Below are 16017 nucleotides of genomic sequence, written 5' to 3'. Positions count from 1 at the left end.
CGCGAGCATACGTGGGGGTCACGGCGAAGATGACGGGAAGAGCGGGGTCCCAGCGAGAAGTGCAGAGCCTCCTCCACCTAATCACCATCACCACCACCATCAGCACAAACATAATCACCATCACCACAATCACCACCATCACAGCAATCGCCACCACATGACCACCAACCCGATCAACAACAATCACCGTTCCCCACTAAGTGGTGGTGATGTCACCACGGCGCTTTTGCCAGTCAATGAAGCGGAATTTTTTCCATCTAATTTTCTCGAGTAATCATCAGAAACTATTTTTGATGGACATGTAAACGATGTGCACGGAGTCACAGCCTCGTGTCTATAGTCATGTATGCTATGTGGCTGCCACATTGCTGGAAGGAGCTGGCAGGATATTCCTCTGTCAGCTGCACCTACTGTCACATAACTAAGCCCACTTGATCACGAGCCCAGTCTACACGGAGGGGTCTTGCTTTTCCTGACGTCGGCCCGACCTACTGCTTCATAAGCCCTACCGACGTCTCTTTCAACTTGGGAAGCCCCTGGAGCTATGCGTTTTCTGTTTAGTTTGTTGTCCTTTCCCTGCACCTCCGAATAGCACGGTTGGTTGAGTACGGTGCAAAAGAATTTCAACATACATACAGACATGCATACAACTTCACACACTTCTCGTGCAACACTACCCCTTGACCATCATCATTCAAGTTAATTTAATAGGTATAGCCCTGTGACCCATTCGGCTCTTGAATCGGGTGCAACCGCAACAAACAAAAACATGAACAAAAAAACATCTAAAAGTGAATATGTGACTGAGTGCAAACAGAAAATCCAAGAAAAGACAGCAAAATATTGCAGAAAAAACACTGTACACCAACGCTGTGTGCAAAAATACCAGTGGGATGCAAGTAAAACAACCAACAACAACCACAAGACAACTTAGATTAAGGCCATCAGTCTAACTCTGTACTACAAACAAACATGGCTAAACCAATTACACTTTTCGAATCACCAAAATAAAGCCATGAAAGCAATGAAACAGTGATCATAGGAACTGTGACGGAAATTTCACAATAAATGGCATAAAAACATGTACTACCAAAACCCTGCAGCCATAGCTGGCTGCATGAGTCACTCCACAACAGCAGGAGCATCAATCGGAGTATTATAATTTTTCAATGCACCTTTAAGATCAGCACACTAAATCAAACACAGGTCATACTTTGTAGCGATCATCCGGAGCGAAACATTTTATTTTAGGCCACTGAATAGCACTGGCAGCTAGGGGTGTACAACTCCTCTAGAGCAGTTTTGAGTGAAGATCTCATAGGTAGTGACTCAAGTTTCAATTTATTGGCAACAGCATTCCAGACCTTGTGGGCATCAATAGCAAAGGCCCTTCCTCCAGTATATGTACGGCAATAGGGAATATGAAGCTGGTAAATGAGTGTAGACCTTAGGTCAAATTTGTTCTTTGAAACAGAGAGGATATCCAGCAGGTAATCTGCGGATTTTTTTGTAAGTACATCATGAATAAATATGATCTGGTGCACAAGCCATCGAACATTCAGATATGTTAAGTTTGACCCAATGTAGAGATCACAATGGTGAGTCCTATATGGGCAGTTCAATGCAAATCTTAAGGCCGAGAGATACATTGAGTCAGGCTTTTTCAGTACAGTACTTGGGGCTTATTTCTACACGATGTCACAGTAATCAAGTAGAGGCAGTATGGTAGCTTTTATCAATTCCAAACGGAACATAGGGGGGAAGCAGTGCTTGTGTCGATATAGAAAACCAATTTGAATTGTTGTCTTTTTCCCAATATAATCAATGCGATCTTCAAAATTCAGTTTTGAATCCAGGATGACCCCAAGATACTTAAAGATCTTGACTTGCTCTATTTGATCATTATTTAAGGAATGTAATTGGGGGACAATAACTTCCCGCTTTAGTCCTGGTGAGAAGCATAGCACCTTGGTTTTGGCAGGATTTAGGACTAGTTTAAAAGCAACTAGCTGATGTTGTAGTTTGTTGAAATCACTCTGGAGCTTAGCAATCACGTCATCCGGAGAGTGGCCAGCAGTAATCAGTACCGTGTCATCTGCAAAAAGATTTACCCTGGAATAATCCAGTTCAGTGCCCAAGTTATTTACATAAAAAGAGATCATGAGTTCAGGCATGACACCAGGTGATATTCAAAACTCGCACAAAAAATATCGGATTCTTTTTTAGATAGTAATTCTGGACACTGTGACAGCCATTCTGAAAAGGAGACTCCACTCGGCCAAAAAGCAAACTCTCTTTGCATACATTATGACAGCATGATAATTTGTCGAATGCATTGCCCCTTGACAACCCTAACCCTTCTCTTTTGACCATGCAACTAAATGGTTAATATCTATGGAACCAGTGCCAGTATAAAAACTGATGAAAAAAATAGGAATAGCTTTGACCATTTCTGGCAATGAAACGGGTGTTAAGATGTTCAAACACCAAATAGATAATGCTTTGCAAAAAGGTATTTATTTGGTGGTTGAACATCTTAGCACCTGAATGGTTAATGACAACCGTTAAAAAAAGAATAAGTCTAACTTTTTTTTCTGAGTACACCAAAATAAGTGAGTTTTTGCAGTGCACAAATTGGGGCCCTTTGCATCAATGACTCCCACATGTATTGGCATGAGCTGTTATTTGATTCAATGGAAACTGTGATACTGAAAATGTACCTTTTTCTGGAAGTGTCGATGCTATTCGTGTCATCATCATGAAGGTCTGTGTCATTTAAACCATGTGGTGGGCTGCTTTTTATTCTCCGGGGAAACATCTCCTGCCTCCCGGAAAAATCTTCATCACCAACTTCATACGTGCCGAGGTCATTGTGTAGCCGCGTATTACACTGGGGAATTTTTTCTTTACCTGTGAACGCATTTACAGAACGTGGAGCTCAACTTTCACAGCAGGTGGTTATTGTAGATTTTAGTTTTTTATCCCTCTGCTGTGTGCTCATTTTGACAAACAGGTCCCGCAGATATAATGTCAAGTCTCTAAAAGACAAATTGCCACGAGACTAGAGATGGCATCCAGCACCTCAGGCATGTTACAATGTGGTCATTATTTAGTCCCAGCAAGAGATCATCGTTGCAAGTCTACTACTCCACGACCTCGGTCTGTTATGATAACTGTGAAAGATATCTCGACACAAGCTGAAATTCAAAAGATACACTTTTCTGTAACATTATTTCAGGCAAACTGGCGCATTGGCGGTACACTGGTGCAGCATAACACACACCGGGCCTCATAAAACAGATCCAAAATCTAAATTTGAAACGACATTCGTGTTCCGACTGCTTCGACATCACGAAAATTGATTTTGTTGACGCACCAACACCACCCAGCAAGATTTTCTGACCGGGGTTGCAAATCGCGGGAAAATAAATATAATTGCGATTAATAATGGTATTTTTTTTAAATACCGCACACCACTGCTGTACCGCCAATACGTTCATATGCAGTTATCCATGTTGAGTTGTTGTTCAAAAGTTGTAGCAATGGAGACATTTAATTACATGTGGGTGTGCAGCACAATGTTGTCTAACATTGTGTTCATGTTCGACACTAGCACGTTTTTTTTACTTTCTAGACAAGGCCACAGTTTAAATCGAAATTTAAGGTCACAGTACTTGTTCATGTGTAGAGTAGTATGACGATGTGATGTCATGCATGCTGAGGCGCGATGACGTCATGTCACGGGAGCTACTACGTGACTTTACCGAAAGAACCAAGAAGATGAAAGCGGGGTCGTTGTGGGAGCCCGGGTTTTGTTTTCTCTCTCGTATTCCAATTGTGTTATTGGTTTTATGTTATGAAGAATTATTTCAGAAATCTCACGGAGTATAAACAAATTATAATTTAGGTGTACTTTTCACTATCATGGAGGAGGAAAGGGAGTCTCATGATCTTTAAGATATTATGTCTGTCCCTGCTCCTTCTTTGTACTCTATGGCTGTGCCATTGCCATGTGTATTTTATATGCACCATGCCTTAACTGTGAATTAATATATGAACCGTGTTCAAACATGCCCACAAACTGAAAACGTACTTGTAGGATGACTACTTCAACATATCCTTCGTGGGGGAAAAAATTTAGAAATGGACACTTAAATCATCTAAACCTGGACAACTCGGTCAATTTCTGTATGGAAAATATAATTTATTCGTGGACATCTTAAACAAATGGCTGTCAACTTGGATTTTCAAGGGGCTAACGATATCTTGTCTGAAAAGACCCGCCTTTGTGGACACATCTTGCATGTTTCCTGCTTGCATCACAATATATAAACGAGTCCCGTGAAAATGTTTTACTTCTCTGCTTCCCTATAAAATATGTTAGTGAGTGAAAAAAAACATGTCATTAGGCACAACAGAATTAACTCCTAAATAAGGGGCTCACATTTGCAGGTGTGATATATTGTGTAGTCTGTGTCCTTTGTCCAAAGAATAATTATCAGCAGCGTCCAGAGGATGATGAACAGCAGCGCGGCCAGGCCGATTTGAGCGTGTCTCAAGCCACACTGAGTCCACCATCGCATCAGTCTGGGTTTCTTGCTGCTTTCTGTGTCTCCCAGGAACCGTCTATGTTCACCAGAGGCCACCATTTAACGTGGTCCACTTCCAACAGTCGCCCGGGAAGAGATCTACAAGAGAGGAGCAAAAGAAGACAAATAGCAAGAGACAGGGGCTCCATAATTTTTCTTTAGTCAACATTTGCCCTTACATTATATAATTAAAGTGATGAATACATCTCAAGAAGTGTGGGAATAACCCTTCAATATTTAAAGCATTGTTTTCTCTCCCGTATTCCAATTGTGTTATTGGTTTTATGTTATGAAGAATTATTTCAGAAATCTCACGGAATATAAATAAATAATGTAGGTGATCTTTGTATGATTTCCAGAGAACAGGTCACAATTTTTCAAGATCCATTGTTAAAACCGCAGACTTGAAATTTCAGCCAAATTAAGTAAAATAAAACATAACAGGTTGCTCTCCTGTAATTGAGGATCAGGTTAAGTCCATGAACTGTTTGCATTTGAGGAAATGGTATCATAGGTGGCTACTTGGATTCAAACCCATGATCTCAACGATTCTGGCTGAGCACTCTGACCCCTGAGTGATGCGAGGTCTTCTAGGTCATTACTGTGCATTAAAACATTTTAAACAGCATCTTCACAAATGTTGCTACAAGCTTAGTTATTATTGTCGTGAAGCTTCCACACACAAGAGTTCCGCAGCTGATGAAAATATCCTGCCTCTTGACTGATTCGGAGTGAAATCTCTAATGCCAAATTAGAATTGGTCAAAAAGCACATTTCCCATGTATGGAAACCTGTCCACTCTTGACAACAGCCCCATCACCCATGCGGAGTTGAAGTGGTGAGTTCTTTTATAAGCGATTACCAGGTGTTGTATATGTAACGGGCGTATGTGACGCAGGAGAAGTTGATGGAGGCAACACGTATTTATTACAATTAAATTCAATACAGCAGAGTAACGACTCTAACACTCGAAGAGGTATCGGACGCGGGGAGAAGTGGGACATCTGGTGGATTCGGCCATTTGTTACGAAAAGTGGCGTGATTTAGCGTGAGTCCGCTTGGCCGGTCCATCGTACGGGACAGGGCATGGTTGTCCAACGGGCGGGGCTGGTAGCTCTTGAAGGCCCAAACCGGGTCCCTCAGTTCCGCGTGTGCCCCGAGGATCCGGCTGGCTGCTGACGTTCGGAGGCCGTCAATTCCGGGGCACCTGGAAGCGGAACAGTCAGTGGCATGTGAGGATCAGGCGGCGGCACCCCATTCCCCGAGTCAACGGACACATCACATGCTCGGCCATTTTGAGATGTAGGGAAGGTATGTGGTGCAGTGAAAGGTTTCAGTCGGGAGGGGTGAACATACCAACAACGCTTCCTCCACTTAATCCGAACACATTGTGGGCGCGCAACCTGTATAACCTCGAGCAGTCCTCGCCATGGCCTCAGCAGTTTTGGGGACGTTGCCAATGGCGCCTGTGGGCTGTGCAACCAGGCCTTATCGCCCGGCTTCCACTCGTGCATGTGTATCCGATGTGCACGTAACCGCTCGTTCGCCTTCTGGCGACAGTTCGAGTTCTGTGCCGCCGCTTCCCGTGCCTCGGCCAATTTCGAAATGTTAAATTTGATGTGATCAGCAAATTTGGATTTAGCACGGGGTTTGAGAATCCCCAACTGGGCATCCACGAGCGGATCAACGTCCCGGCCATACATAAGAAAGAAGGGGCAAAAAACCCCGTCGCCGCATGGGGAGCCATTCGAGGACACCTGGAATTTGTAAGTCCCAATCCACCTGAGCCTCGCACACCTGATGACACAACATAGACGTAATTGTCCTGTGGGGCCGCTCCACCATTCCATCAGTCTGCGGGTAGTACGGGGAGGTACGCACCTTTTTAGTGCCTAAGAGGTCGCACACCTCCCGTAGCAAGGTGCTCGAGAAATTCTTCCCCTGATCGGTCAGCAACCGCTCCGGTGCACCCTTGTCCAGGACATAGCCCTGGACAATGGCCTCGGTAACGGCCGCTGCCGACTGGTTGGCAAGTGGCCAGGCCATGGGCCAGAGTGAAATATTCCACGCCAACCAGCAGGTACTTGTTACGCCTAGGTATCGCTGGGAAGGGCCCCAGAATATCAAGCGTAACAAGTTCATTGATGCGCGAGACCTGAATGGATTGCAACGGCGGGTTAGCCGCATTAGAAGGCGGTTTCCATTGGGCGCACTGCACACACCCCTTGAGAATGATGGACACATCCCTTGCCATGCCCGGCCAATAGTAATCACGCTGGAGCATGGCAAGGGTTTTGTGAAACCCCAAATGTAACAGCCGTTCATGAGCGGCCAGAACAACCCTACTCCACACGGCAGACGACACAACGAGTCTATGGCGAAGGGACCTACCGTCCCAATTCATAAGGAGCCCCTGTTTCAATATCCATGAATCGACGCCAACCACGCCTTCTGCGGAACCATTGGCCTTGTGACACAGCGCGAGCAAGGACGCGTCTCCCATTTGGAGCCGGCCCCAGTCAACGAGGGACAATTGGAGCAATGAATCCCCACCCATGGGAGAGAAGGGAATTTCGGGTTGCGGTGCATCAGCCACGGTGGTCAAGGCCGCAGGAGGGACGACAGTCTGGGGTTTGCAACATCCCGATCCCATAAAACACGCACATTTCGTGCCCGGTGACAACTGTGACAGGGCATCTGCGTTCGTATGGCGAACACCCTTACGGTATGTGGTTGTGAATTGGTAGTCCTGAAGGACCTCCAACACGAAGCGCATATTGAAGCGCCGCGGGGTCTGTACGGACAGTGAAGTGTCGGCCGTAGAGATACGGTCGATACTGTTGGATAAAAAAAAACAATAGCCAGTAACTCGCGACGGGTTACGCAGTACCTCTGTTCCGCCGGCGACAAAACCCTGCTACCGTAAGCGACGACGCGTTCGACACCCCCGATCACCTGTGAGAGTACTCCACCAATACCAGTGTTACTGGCATCCGTGTCGAGCAAAAACGGCTCGGTGAAATCAGGATAACACAAGGGCGGAGCACTCACCAAGGCGTCACGAAGGGAGCGAAAAGCAGCCTCCTCCTCCGGGCCCCAGCGAAATTTCACACCTTTTGCTGTCAAAGCGTGCAGGGGTTTGGCTATAGTGGCAAATTGTTCGACAAATCGCCAGTAATAGGAGGCAAATCCAAAAAAACTGCAGACCTCGCTGACCGAAGTGGGCGTAGGCCAAGAACTGACACAATGTGTCTTAGCGGGATCAGTAGAGATACCCCAACGGCCCACGATGTGCCCCAAGTACCGCACCGATTCCCGGAGTAAATGGCACTTTTGTGGCTTAAACTTCAAATTGGCGGACCTCATCCTGAGGAACACCGCCCTCAAACGTTGGAGGTGCTCCTCGAACGTTCTACTGAAGACGATGACGTCATCCAGGTAAATTAAACAGGTATTCCATTGAAGGCCGGACAAAACCAATTCCATTAGCCGCTGGAACGTTGCGGGAGCTGAGTGGAGTCCCATAGGCAACCGTTTGAACTGAAATAGGCCAACAGGTGTCCGAAACGCGGTTTTGGGTTTTGACTCCTCATCAAGGGGGAATTGCCAAAATCCCGATAGCAGGTCTAACGTGGAAAAATACCGTGCCCCTGCTAAAGCATCCAAAGATTCGTCCATCCTGGGGAGCGGATATGCGTCAGCCACAGAGATCTTATTAAGGCGACGAAAATCAATGCAAAACCTCAGGGACCCATCGTGCTTTTTCACGAGCACGATGGGAGCCCCCCATGGACTGGTAGAGGGAGAAATAATGTCAGCAGACAACATGTCATTAACAGCCAATTTGACATGTTCTTCTCGGCTGGGCTCAGCCGGAAGGGATTTTGACGAATGGGGACAGCGTCACCCGTGTCAATATGGTGGCGTAACAGGTTAGTGCAACCAATATCATATTTGTGTTCGCTGAAAACGTCATAAAATTAGATCAACAGGGCGCGTAATGCAGCAAGCTGTGAACTGGACAGGTCACTGGATCCAGAACACAGTGAATCCAAGCCACCCTTGATCACAGCCCGATTTTGGATGCGGAGGCGGACCAGCATTTACATGTGCTATCACCGGCTCCCCCATGGGTACCGGCGCTGCATGAGCGAGCACGGTACCCTGTAGAATCACAGCTGTCCGTGACCTCGCATTTAAAACCAAAGACGAAGGGGTCTCTATCCCCCCGCACCATCGTCTGAGCCACCGCCAAATCCAAACCCCTCATCGCTGCGTTAGACGGGCCCAACAGTACACCATGCTCCATCGTACCCACACCGAGAGATTTACGCAAGCGTAGGGGCACTTAACATCTGTGACCCCGGCGGTACGTGTACCGTCTGGGTAACCATCGCTTGCACCGTCGCACAGGCCATGCGTAGATTGCTAGGGGAGGACAAAAACGCTATGCGGCGGCCCGAGGGAAGCTCTATGCAACCCTGATCAATGAGGATCGTGATCGGCATTTTAGATAGAAAATCCGTTCCCAACAAAAATGGGACTGCAAGAGATGATGAGACCAAGACTGGTCCTGACAACTTAATATCCCCAATGCAAATACCCGCTCGGATTTGACCCACAATACCCAAAGATCCTCCGTTTGCCGCATAACATGGAACGTCTACTGGGAGTAAGGGTCGACATTGAACGGGAAGTATATTTTAAATAAGGTCGGAAATGATAATTTCCGACGCCCCCGTGTCGACCAAAACCCGAACCTCGATACCCTCGATCGATCCTGTAACTACGGACGAGCCGGCCGACGCAGCCACCACCCTATGGGCCAGCTCGGACCATTGGCCTGGTCCGAGCGCCCGTACAAACCCCCCTCCCCTCACTGAACCAGCACCCGAATCCCGTGGACCGTCAGTTGCGGTGACTCGTGTGAGTGGGTCGAGCATGTGTGGTGCCGCAACTTGCCGGGGACTGTTGGGATGACTTGGGACCTTGGGCGTCGTTCGGCCGAGGTCCTGTGGTGCGCTGACGCGGAGCCCGGCACCCAGAAGCAATGTGGCCCCGGAGGCCGCAGTTGTAACATGTAACGAGGGCCGTCGCTGGTTTCAGTTGCACCAGCTTGCGTGCCATGCGCTGGGGCGACCGACCTCCCGACCTCCAGTGCCGCGAACGCGCCGTGGTGAAGACCTCTTCTTGCAGTAGAGCGCCTTGGAATTCGTTGGGCGCGGAGGTTGAGGCGCAGGCAACGACGGGTCGTTTCCGTTTAAGGACCTCTTGCACATGAATGCTCGTAGCGACTCGCAAGGAGCATATATCAGCCTCATCTGCCGCGTTGATGGGAACACCCAACTCCTGTGCCAGCGCCAAAAGCTGCTCCGTGACCATTGCCTTCTTTGTCCATGTGTAGTGGTGGTGTTGACGCGCGCCGACTGTGACAGTGATGGATCACGGAGCGGCACGGGGTGCGGGGTTGGGCACGCGTTGGGGGCGTGGTATGGACGCGCGCGCCGGGAGTGACGGATGACGGGGCGGCGCGGCGTGGGTGGTGAGGCACGCTGAGATGTGGGAAAACAGGATCGTAGCCAGCGCACAGTGATTGGTCAAATAGGATGGGTGCTCTCAGCGACGTCCGCAGGTGGGGTATAAAGGGGACGCGCGAGAGCACTCGGGGTTGTTAACCAGTTGAAGATCGAAGACGGAGTTGAAGACATAGTGCCCCGAGACCCCTAGTCCCGCTGTCCTTGTAGGGACCGGGGCCCTGTGTGGCTCGGAGGCGAGACTGTGGGACCCGTGGTTCGACGCCCACGTGGGTCGGGACTGGGGGACCCACAGTCGAAACGGACACCCCGGCAGGGTGTGTCCCGAGTAGCTCAGTGGGCGTTAGTCGCCAGAGTAGCTCAGTGGGCGTTAGTCGCCAGAGTAGCTCAGTGGGCGTTAGTCGCCAGAGTAGCTCAGTGGGTGTTGGTCACCCGAGTAGCTCAGTGGGTGGTTGTCACCCGAGTAGCTATTGGGCGTTAGTCGCCAGAGTAGCTCAGTGGCCGTTAGTCGCCAGAGTAGCTAAGAGGGTGTTGGTCACCCGAGTAGCTAAGTGGGTGTTAGTCACCCGAGTAACCAAGTGGGTGTTAGTCACCCGAGTAGCTAAGTGGGTGTTAGTCACCCGGGTAACCAAGTGGGTGTTAGTCACCCGAGTAACCAAGTGGGTGTTAGTCACCCGAGATACTACAGTGGGTGTTAGTCGCCTGTGAACCGAAGTTGGTGAAATAAAGAGTGTGCTACCCGTGAAGTCGTCTCCCGCCGAGTTACTACATTACAACTGGCGTCAGAAGTAAACCTGTCTTCAAGAAGAATGGATACTAGGAAGACTACCCGTACCCACGAGCGAGATCGGGAAGACGACGGCGTACCGGAGACACCAACCTCGGGAGGAGAGGACGAGGAGTTGCCGCCGATGCAGCACTTCGCGGCGATGGCCGACGCTCAGCTTGCCTCCGACACCAGCCTACAGGACGCGCACTCCCGCCTGGCGGAGTTGCTGCTCGCCGCCGCTGCAGTTTTGGCGGAGATCTCCGTTCCAGCGGGCGGAGGGACGGCTGCGGGATTGGAGGAGGCGGCGCGGCTGGAGGGTTTCCGCCAGAAGGCGCTTCGCGCCAAAAGTTTTGAGGTTGGCGCCGTTTTTGAGGGACCGCCATTGTTTGGCGGGAAACGGGGACACCACGTGACCGGAGATCTCCACTCAGCGCGGCCCGCGTCATCGGCGCGCGCCGGAGCTCTCCAGGGTGCGACTGCTGACAGAGCCGACATTTTGTACAACCACAGTGGCGCGGGGGAAAATCGTTCCGACGACGACGACGACCGAGTCCTCCAGCAACGATTGCCCGCGCTGTCGGCGTTCAAGGCAGACGGAGGCGACTGGGGAGCCTTCCACCGAAGGTTCCTCGCACATCAAGAAATGTCGGGGTGGTCCGACACCACTGCCCTGCGCACTCTGCCAGCGATGCTCGACGACGACGCGCTTGCAGCCTTCACATCGGCCCCAAGGTCGTCTCGCTCAACGCTCCAGGCCGCGCTACACCTGATGGCTAAGGTGTTCGGCCCGCCCTCGACCTGCCGCCACCAATTCTATGATCGGCGGAAGGTGGTTGGGGAAACAACGCTCGCCTATCGCACGGCACTGCTCGCCTTGGCGGACGCAGCTTTTCCCCGCATGGACAAGGAGGGGAAGGACGCCATGGTGACGGAGCAGCTGCTGGCGTTGGCCCACGAGTTGGGAGTCCCCATTAATGTGGCGGACGAAATGGATATCTGCTCCCTGGCGATCGCCACGAGTATTCACGCGTACGAGGTCCTCAAGCGCAAGCCGACGGTCGTCTGCAAATTGGCGGAGAACGCGGCACTGGCCGCCACGATCGCCGAGCCTCAGCCAGCTGCGGATCGGGAGCAGGCCTTCGCTGTATCGCGTCCGGGGGAGTGGAGAACGGGAGGTCGTTCACCCACACGTTCATCCCGCAAGCTGGAGCAACCAAAACCTACGACGTCCCTCGTCGTCTGCTACAACTGCGGCCTTCGGGGTCACGTCGCAGCCGGGTGCCGGGCCCCGCGTCAGCGCGCCACGGGACCACGTCGGGACGACGACCAGGCCCACAAGTCATCCCAACTAAACCCGGCAAGTCGCGGCACCTCACACGCCCGGTCCACATACGCGGCACGTTCGGGTCGCTGCTTGGCGGTGGGGGGTCCGCGGCTGGGTGCCGGGGGTTCACGTCGGCGGGGGGGGTCCGTACACGGCCCGCAAGCAGTCGTATGGTCCGAATTGGCCCACAGGATAGTGGCTGCGTCGGCCGGGTCGTCCGTGGTAACGGGGTTTATTGACGGGGTTGAGGTCCGGGTGCTTGTGGACACGGGTGCGTCGGCCACTATCATTTCGGACCTTATTTATAACATTCTTCCCGTCCAAAGTCGACCCCTTCTGCCTGTGGACGTGCCATTTTATGCGGCGAATGGGGGGATCCCTGGGGATCATCGGCCAGATTCGGGCGACTATTTGCATTGGTGACATCAAATTGGCGGGCCCTATTTTTGTATCATCATCGCTGGCCGTTCCTTGTTTGCTAGGTACGTACTTTTTGTCCAAAATGCCCATCAAAATTCTCATAGATCAGGCCTGCATTGAGCTTCCGTCGGGACGGCGGGTTGCGTTCTTGACAAGCCCTACCAAAATACGCACGGTTTGTGCGACGGTGCAGGCGCTGGCAACTCAGACTGTACGGGTGCCCCCGGGATCGCAAATGTTGGTACCCCTTCGGTTGAGGAAACCACTCGGGGTGGGTGCGGGGGCACAGGGAGTACTGTTGGGGCCGTCTAACAGGGCCAAAAGGGGCCTCGAATTGGTGGTAGCTCAAACCATGGTGAGAGGGGACAGTGAGCCGTTCGTAATGGTCCTGAATACGGGGTCGCGGCCGGCCATAATTACGCAGGGAACGGTGCTGGCTCACGCCGCGCCGCTACCCGTTGAGGAAGAGCTCGTTGCTCACGCCGATTTCAGTGTCGAGTCGCATCCTCCAAGTGATGAGGGGACAGAGTGGTTGGACTCGTTGTGTGCCGGGTCTGCTAACTTGTCCAAGGTGCAATTGGGAGCATTGAGGGGTTTGCTACTCGAGTTTGCTGATGTGTTCAGCAGACATAAGTACGATATCGGCTGCACAGACCTGTTGCGCCACCACATAGCTACGGGGGACGCGGCCCCTATTCGACAGAATCCCTTCCGGCTCAGCCCAGCCGAGAAGGAGCATGTGCAGTCGGCGGTTAATGATATGTTGGCGGCCGACATTATTTCGCCCTCTTCTAGTCCGTGGGGTGCTCCTATTGTCCTAGTTAAAAAACAGGACGGGTCTTTGCGGTTCTGTGTCGATTTCCGCCGCTTAAACAAAATCTCGATGGCGGATGCGTATCCGCTCCCCAGAATGGATGAGTCGCTGGATGCCTTGGCGGGAGCACAGTTTTTTTCCACACTCGATCTGCTTTCCGGATTTTGGCAATTGCCCCTCGATAACGAATCTAAACCTAAAACCGCTTTCCGGACACCTGGTGGCCTATTTGAATTCAACCGTTTGCCCATGGGCTTACATTCCGCTCCCGCCACGTTCCAGAGGCTCATGGAATTTGTTTTGTCAGGCCTCCAATGGGACACCTGTTTGATTTATCTCGACGATATCATCGTTTTCAGCCGGACTTTTGAGGAGCACCCCCAGCGACGGAGAGCGGTGTTCCTCAGGATGCATTCCGCCAAGCTTAAATTTAAGCCGACTAAATGTTTTCTGCTTCGGGAATCGGTCAGGTATTTGGGCCATATCGTGAGTCGTTCAGGGATCTCGACAGACCCTGCTAAGACGCACTGCGTCAGCTCATGGCCAAAGCCAATCTCGGTCACGGAGGTTCGCAGCTTTATTGGATTCGCCTCCTATTACCGTCGTTTTGTCAAGCAGTTTGCCACCATAGCCAGGCCCCTGCACGCTTTGACGGCTAAGGGTGTGCGGTTTCACTGGGGGGCGGAAGAGGAGGCTGCGTTCTGCTCCCTTCGTGACGCCTTGGTGCAGGCTCCCCCCTTGTGTTACCCCGATTTCACACAACCGTTTTTGCTTGACACGGATGCCAGCAACACGGGTATCGGGGGAGTGCTCTCACAGGTGGTCGGGGGGGGGGGGGGGGGGGGGGGGGGTCGAACGGGTGGTCGCCTACGGTAGTAGAGTTCTTTCCCCCGCCGAAGAACGCTATTGCGTGACTCGCCGTGAATTGTTAGCGATTGTGTTTTTTACACAGCAATTCAGGCCGTATCTTTACGGCCGTCATTTTACGGTTCGTACGGACCATGCGGCTCTCCAATACGCTATGCGGGTGGCGCAGCCATCGGGCCAATTGTCCCGATGGTTGGAGCTCCTTCAGGACTACCAATTCACGACGATTTACCGCAAGGGATTACGACACTCAAATGCGGACGCCTTGTCGCGGTTGCCACCGCGCACGGACTGCGCATGTTTGCTGGGATCGGCGCGGTGTAAACCCCCGGTCGCCGACACCGCCACTGACACCCTGGGTGTCGACGCTCCCACCGGGAGGGACTCGCTGTTATCGTTGCCCCTCATTGAGTGGGGCCGTCACCAAATGTCCGACAGCTCCCTGCTTACGCTACGTCGAAAAGTTGACGCTCCCGAGGTAGGGGATGTGCGGGTCGGTTCCTGGGTGTGCAGACAGGGCCTCTTGATGAAGTGGGACAACATGTCCCGGCGTCACGTGCTTGTTGTGCCTTTTGCTATGCGGGGTAGGGTCGTTCTGGCTGCTCATGAACGACTCATGCATCTGGGTTTTCACAAAACGCTCGCCCTAATCCAGCGAGACTATTATTGGCCTGGGATGGGTAACGACGTGGCGAACATTCTTAAGGGATGCGTAGGGTGCGCCCGAAGAAAACCGCCACCATTGGCGGCTAATCCACCGCTGCAATCCATTCAAGTTTCGCGCACAAACGAATTGGTTGCGTTAGACATCTTGGGGCCCTTTCCTGCTACGCCGAGGGGAAATAGGTTCCTGCTGGTTGGCGTAGAGTACTTCACCCGATGGCCCATGGCATGGCCACTCGCCAACCAGTCGGCTGCAGCGGTTGCGGACGCCTTCGTCCAGGGTTATGTTTTGGACAAGGGCGCCCCCGAACGCTTGCTGACGGATCAAGGAAAGAATTTTTCGAGCGTTTTGTTGCGCGAGGTGTGCGACCTGTTGGGTACAAAGAAAGTGCGGACTTCCCCGTACCACCCGCAGACTGACGGGTTGGTTGAGCGTCTGAACAGGACGATTACGTCTATGCTGTGCCAACAGGTCTGCGACGATCAGGTTGATTGGGACTTACAGGTGCCGGGGGTACTCGCGGCCTATCGAATGGCCCCTCATGCGGCGACGGGGTTTTCCCCATTTTTTCTTAAGTATGGGCAGGAGGCCGATCCGGCCATGGACGTCCAACTGGGGATTTCCCAGCCACGTGCAAAATCAAAATTGGCAGACCACATCAAATTTAATATCGCCAAATTGGCTGAAGCGCGCGAGGCGGCGAGATTGAATTCGCGGTCTCGGCAAATCGCGAACGAGAGATTGCATGGACGGAGGGTGAATACGCACGATTGGAAACCAGGCGATAAGGCCTGGCTGCATTGTCCACATGCACCGTTGGCTACGTCCCCCAAATAGTTGAGACCTTGGAGGGGACCGGTGGAAATTGTGCGGGTTGCACGACCCCAGAGTATACAGATTAAATGGGGAAAACGCCGTTGGTACGTGCACCCCTCCCGACTGAAGCCCTATGCGGCACCGTGTGACCCCGTTCTGTGCCGTAACGACCGGGCGTGTGATGTGACCGTCGACTCGGGGAGGGATGTGTCGCAGGCTG

The sequence above is a fragment of the Lampetra fluviatilis genome, chromosome 58 (assembly GCF_964198595.1).
Source record: "Lampetra fluviatilis chromosome 58, kcLamFluv1.1, whole genome shotgun sequence".
NCBI lineage: Eukaryota > Metazoa > Chordata > Hyperoartia > Petromyzontiformes > Petromyzontidae > Lampetra > Lampetra fluviatilis.
The sequence above is the reverse complement of the archived record's forward strand: the minus strand, read 5'-3'. Positions refer to the sequence as shown.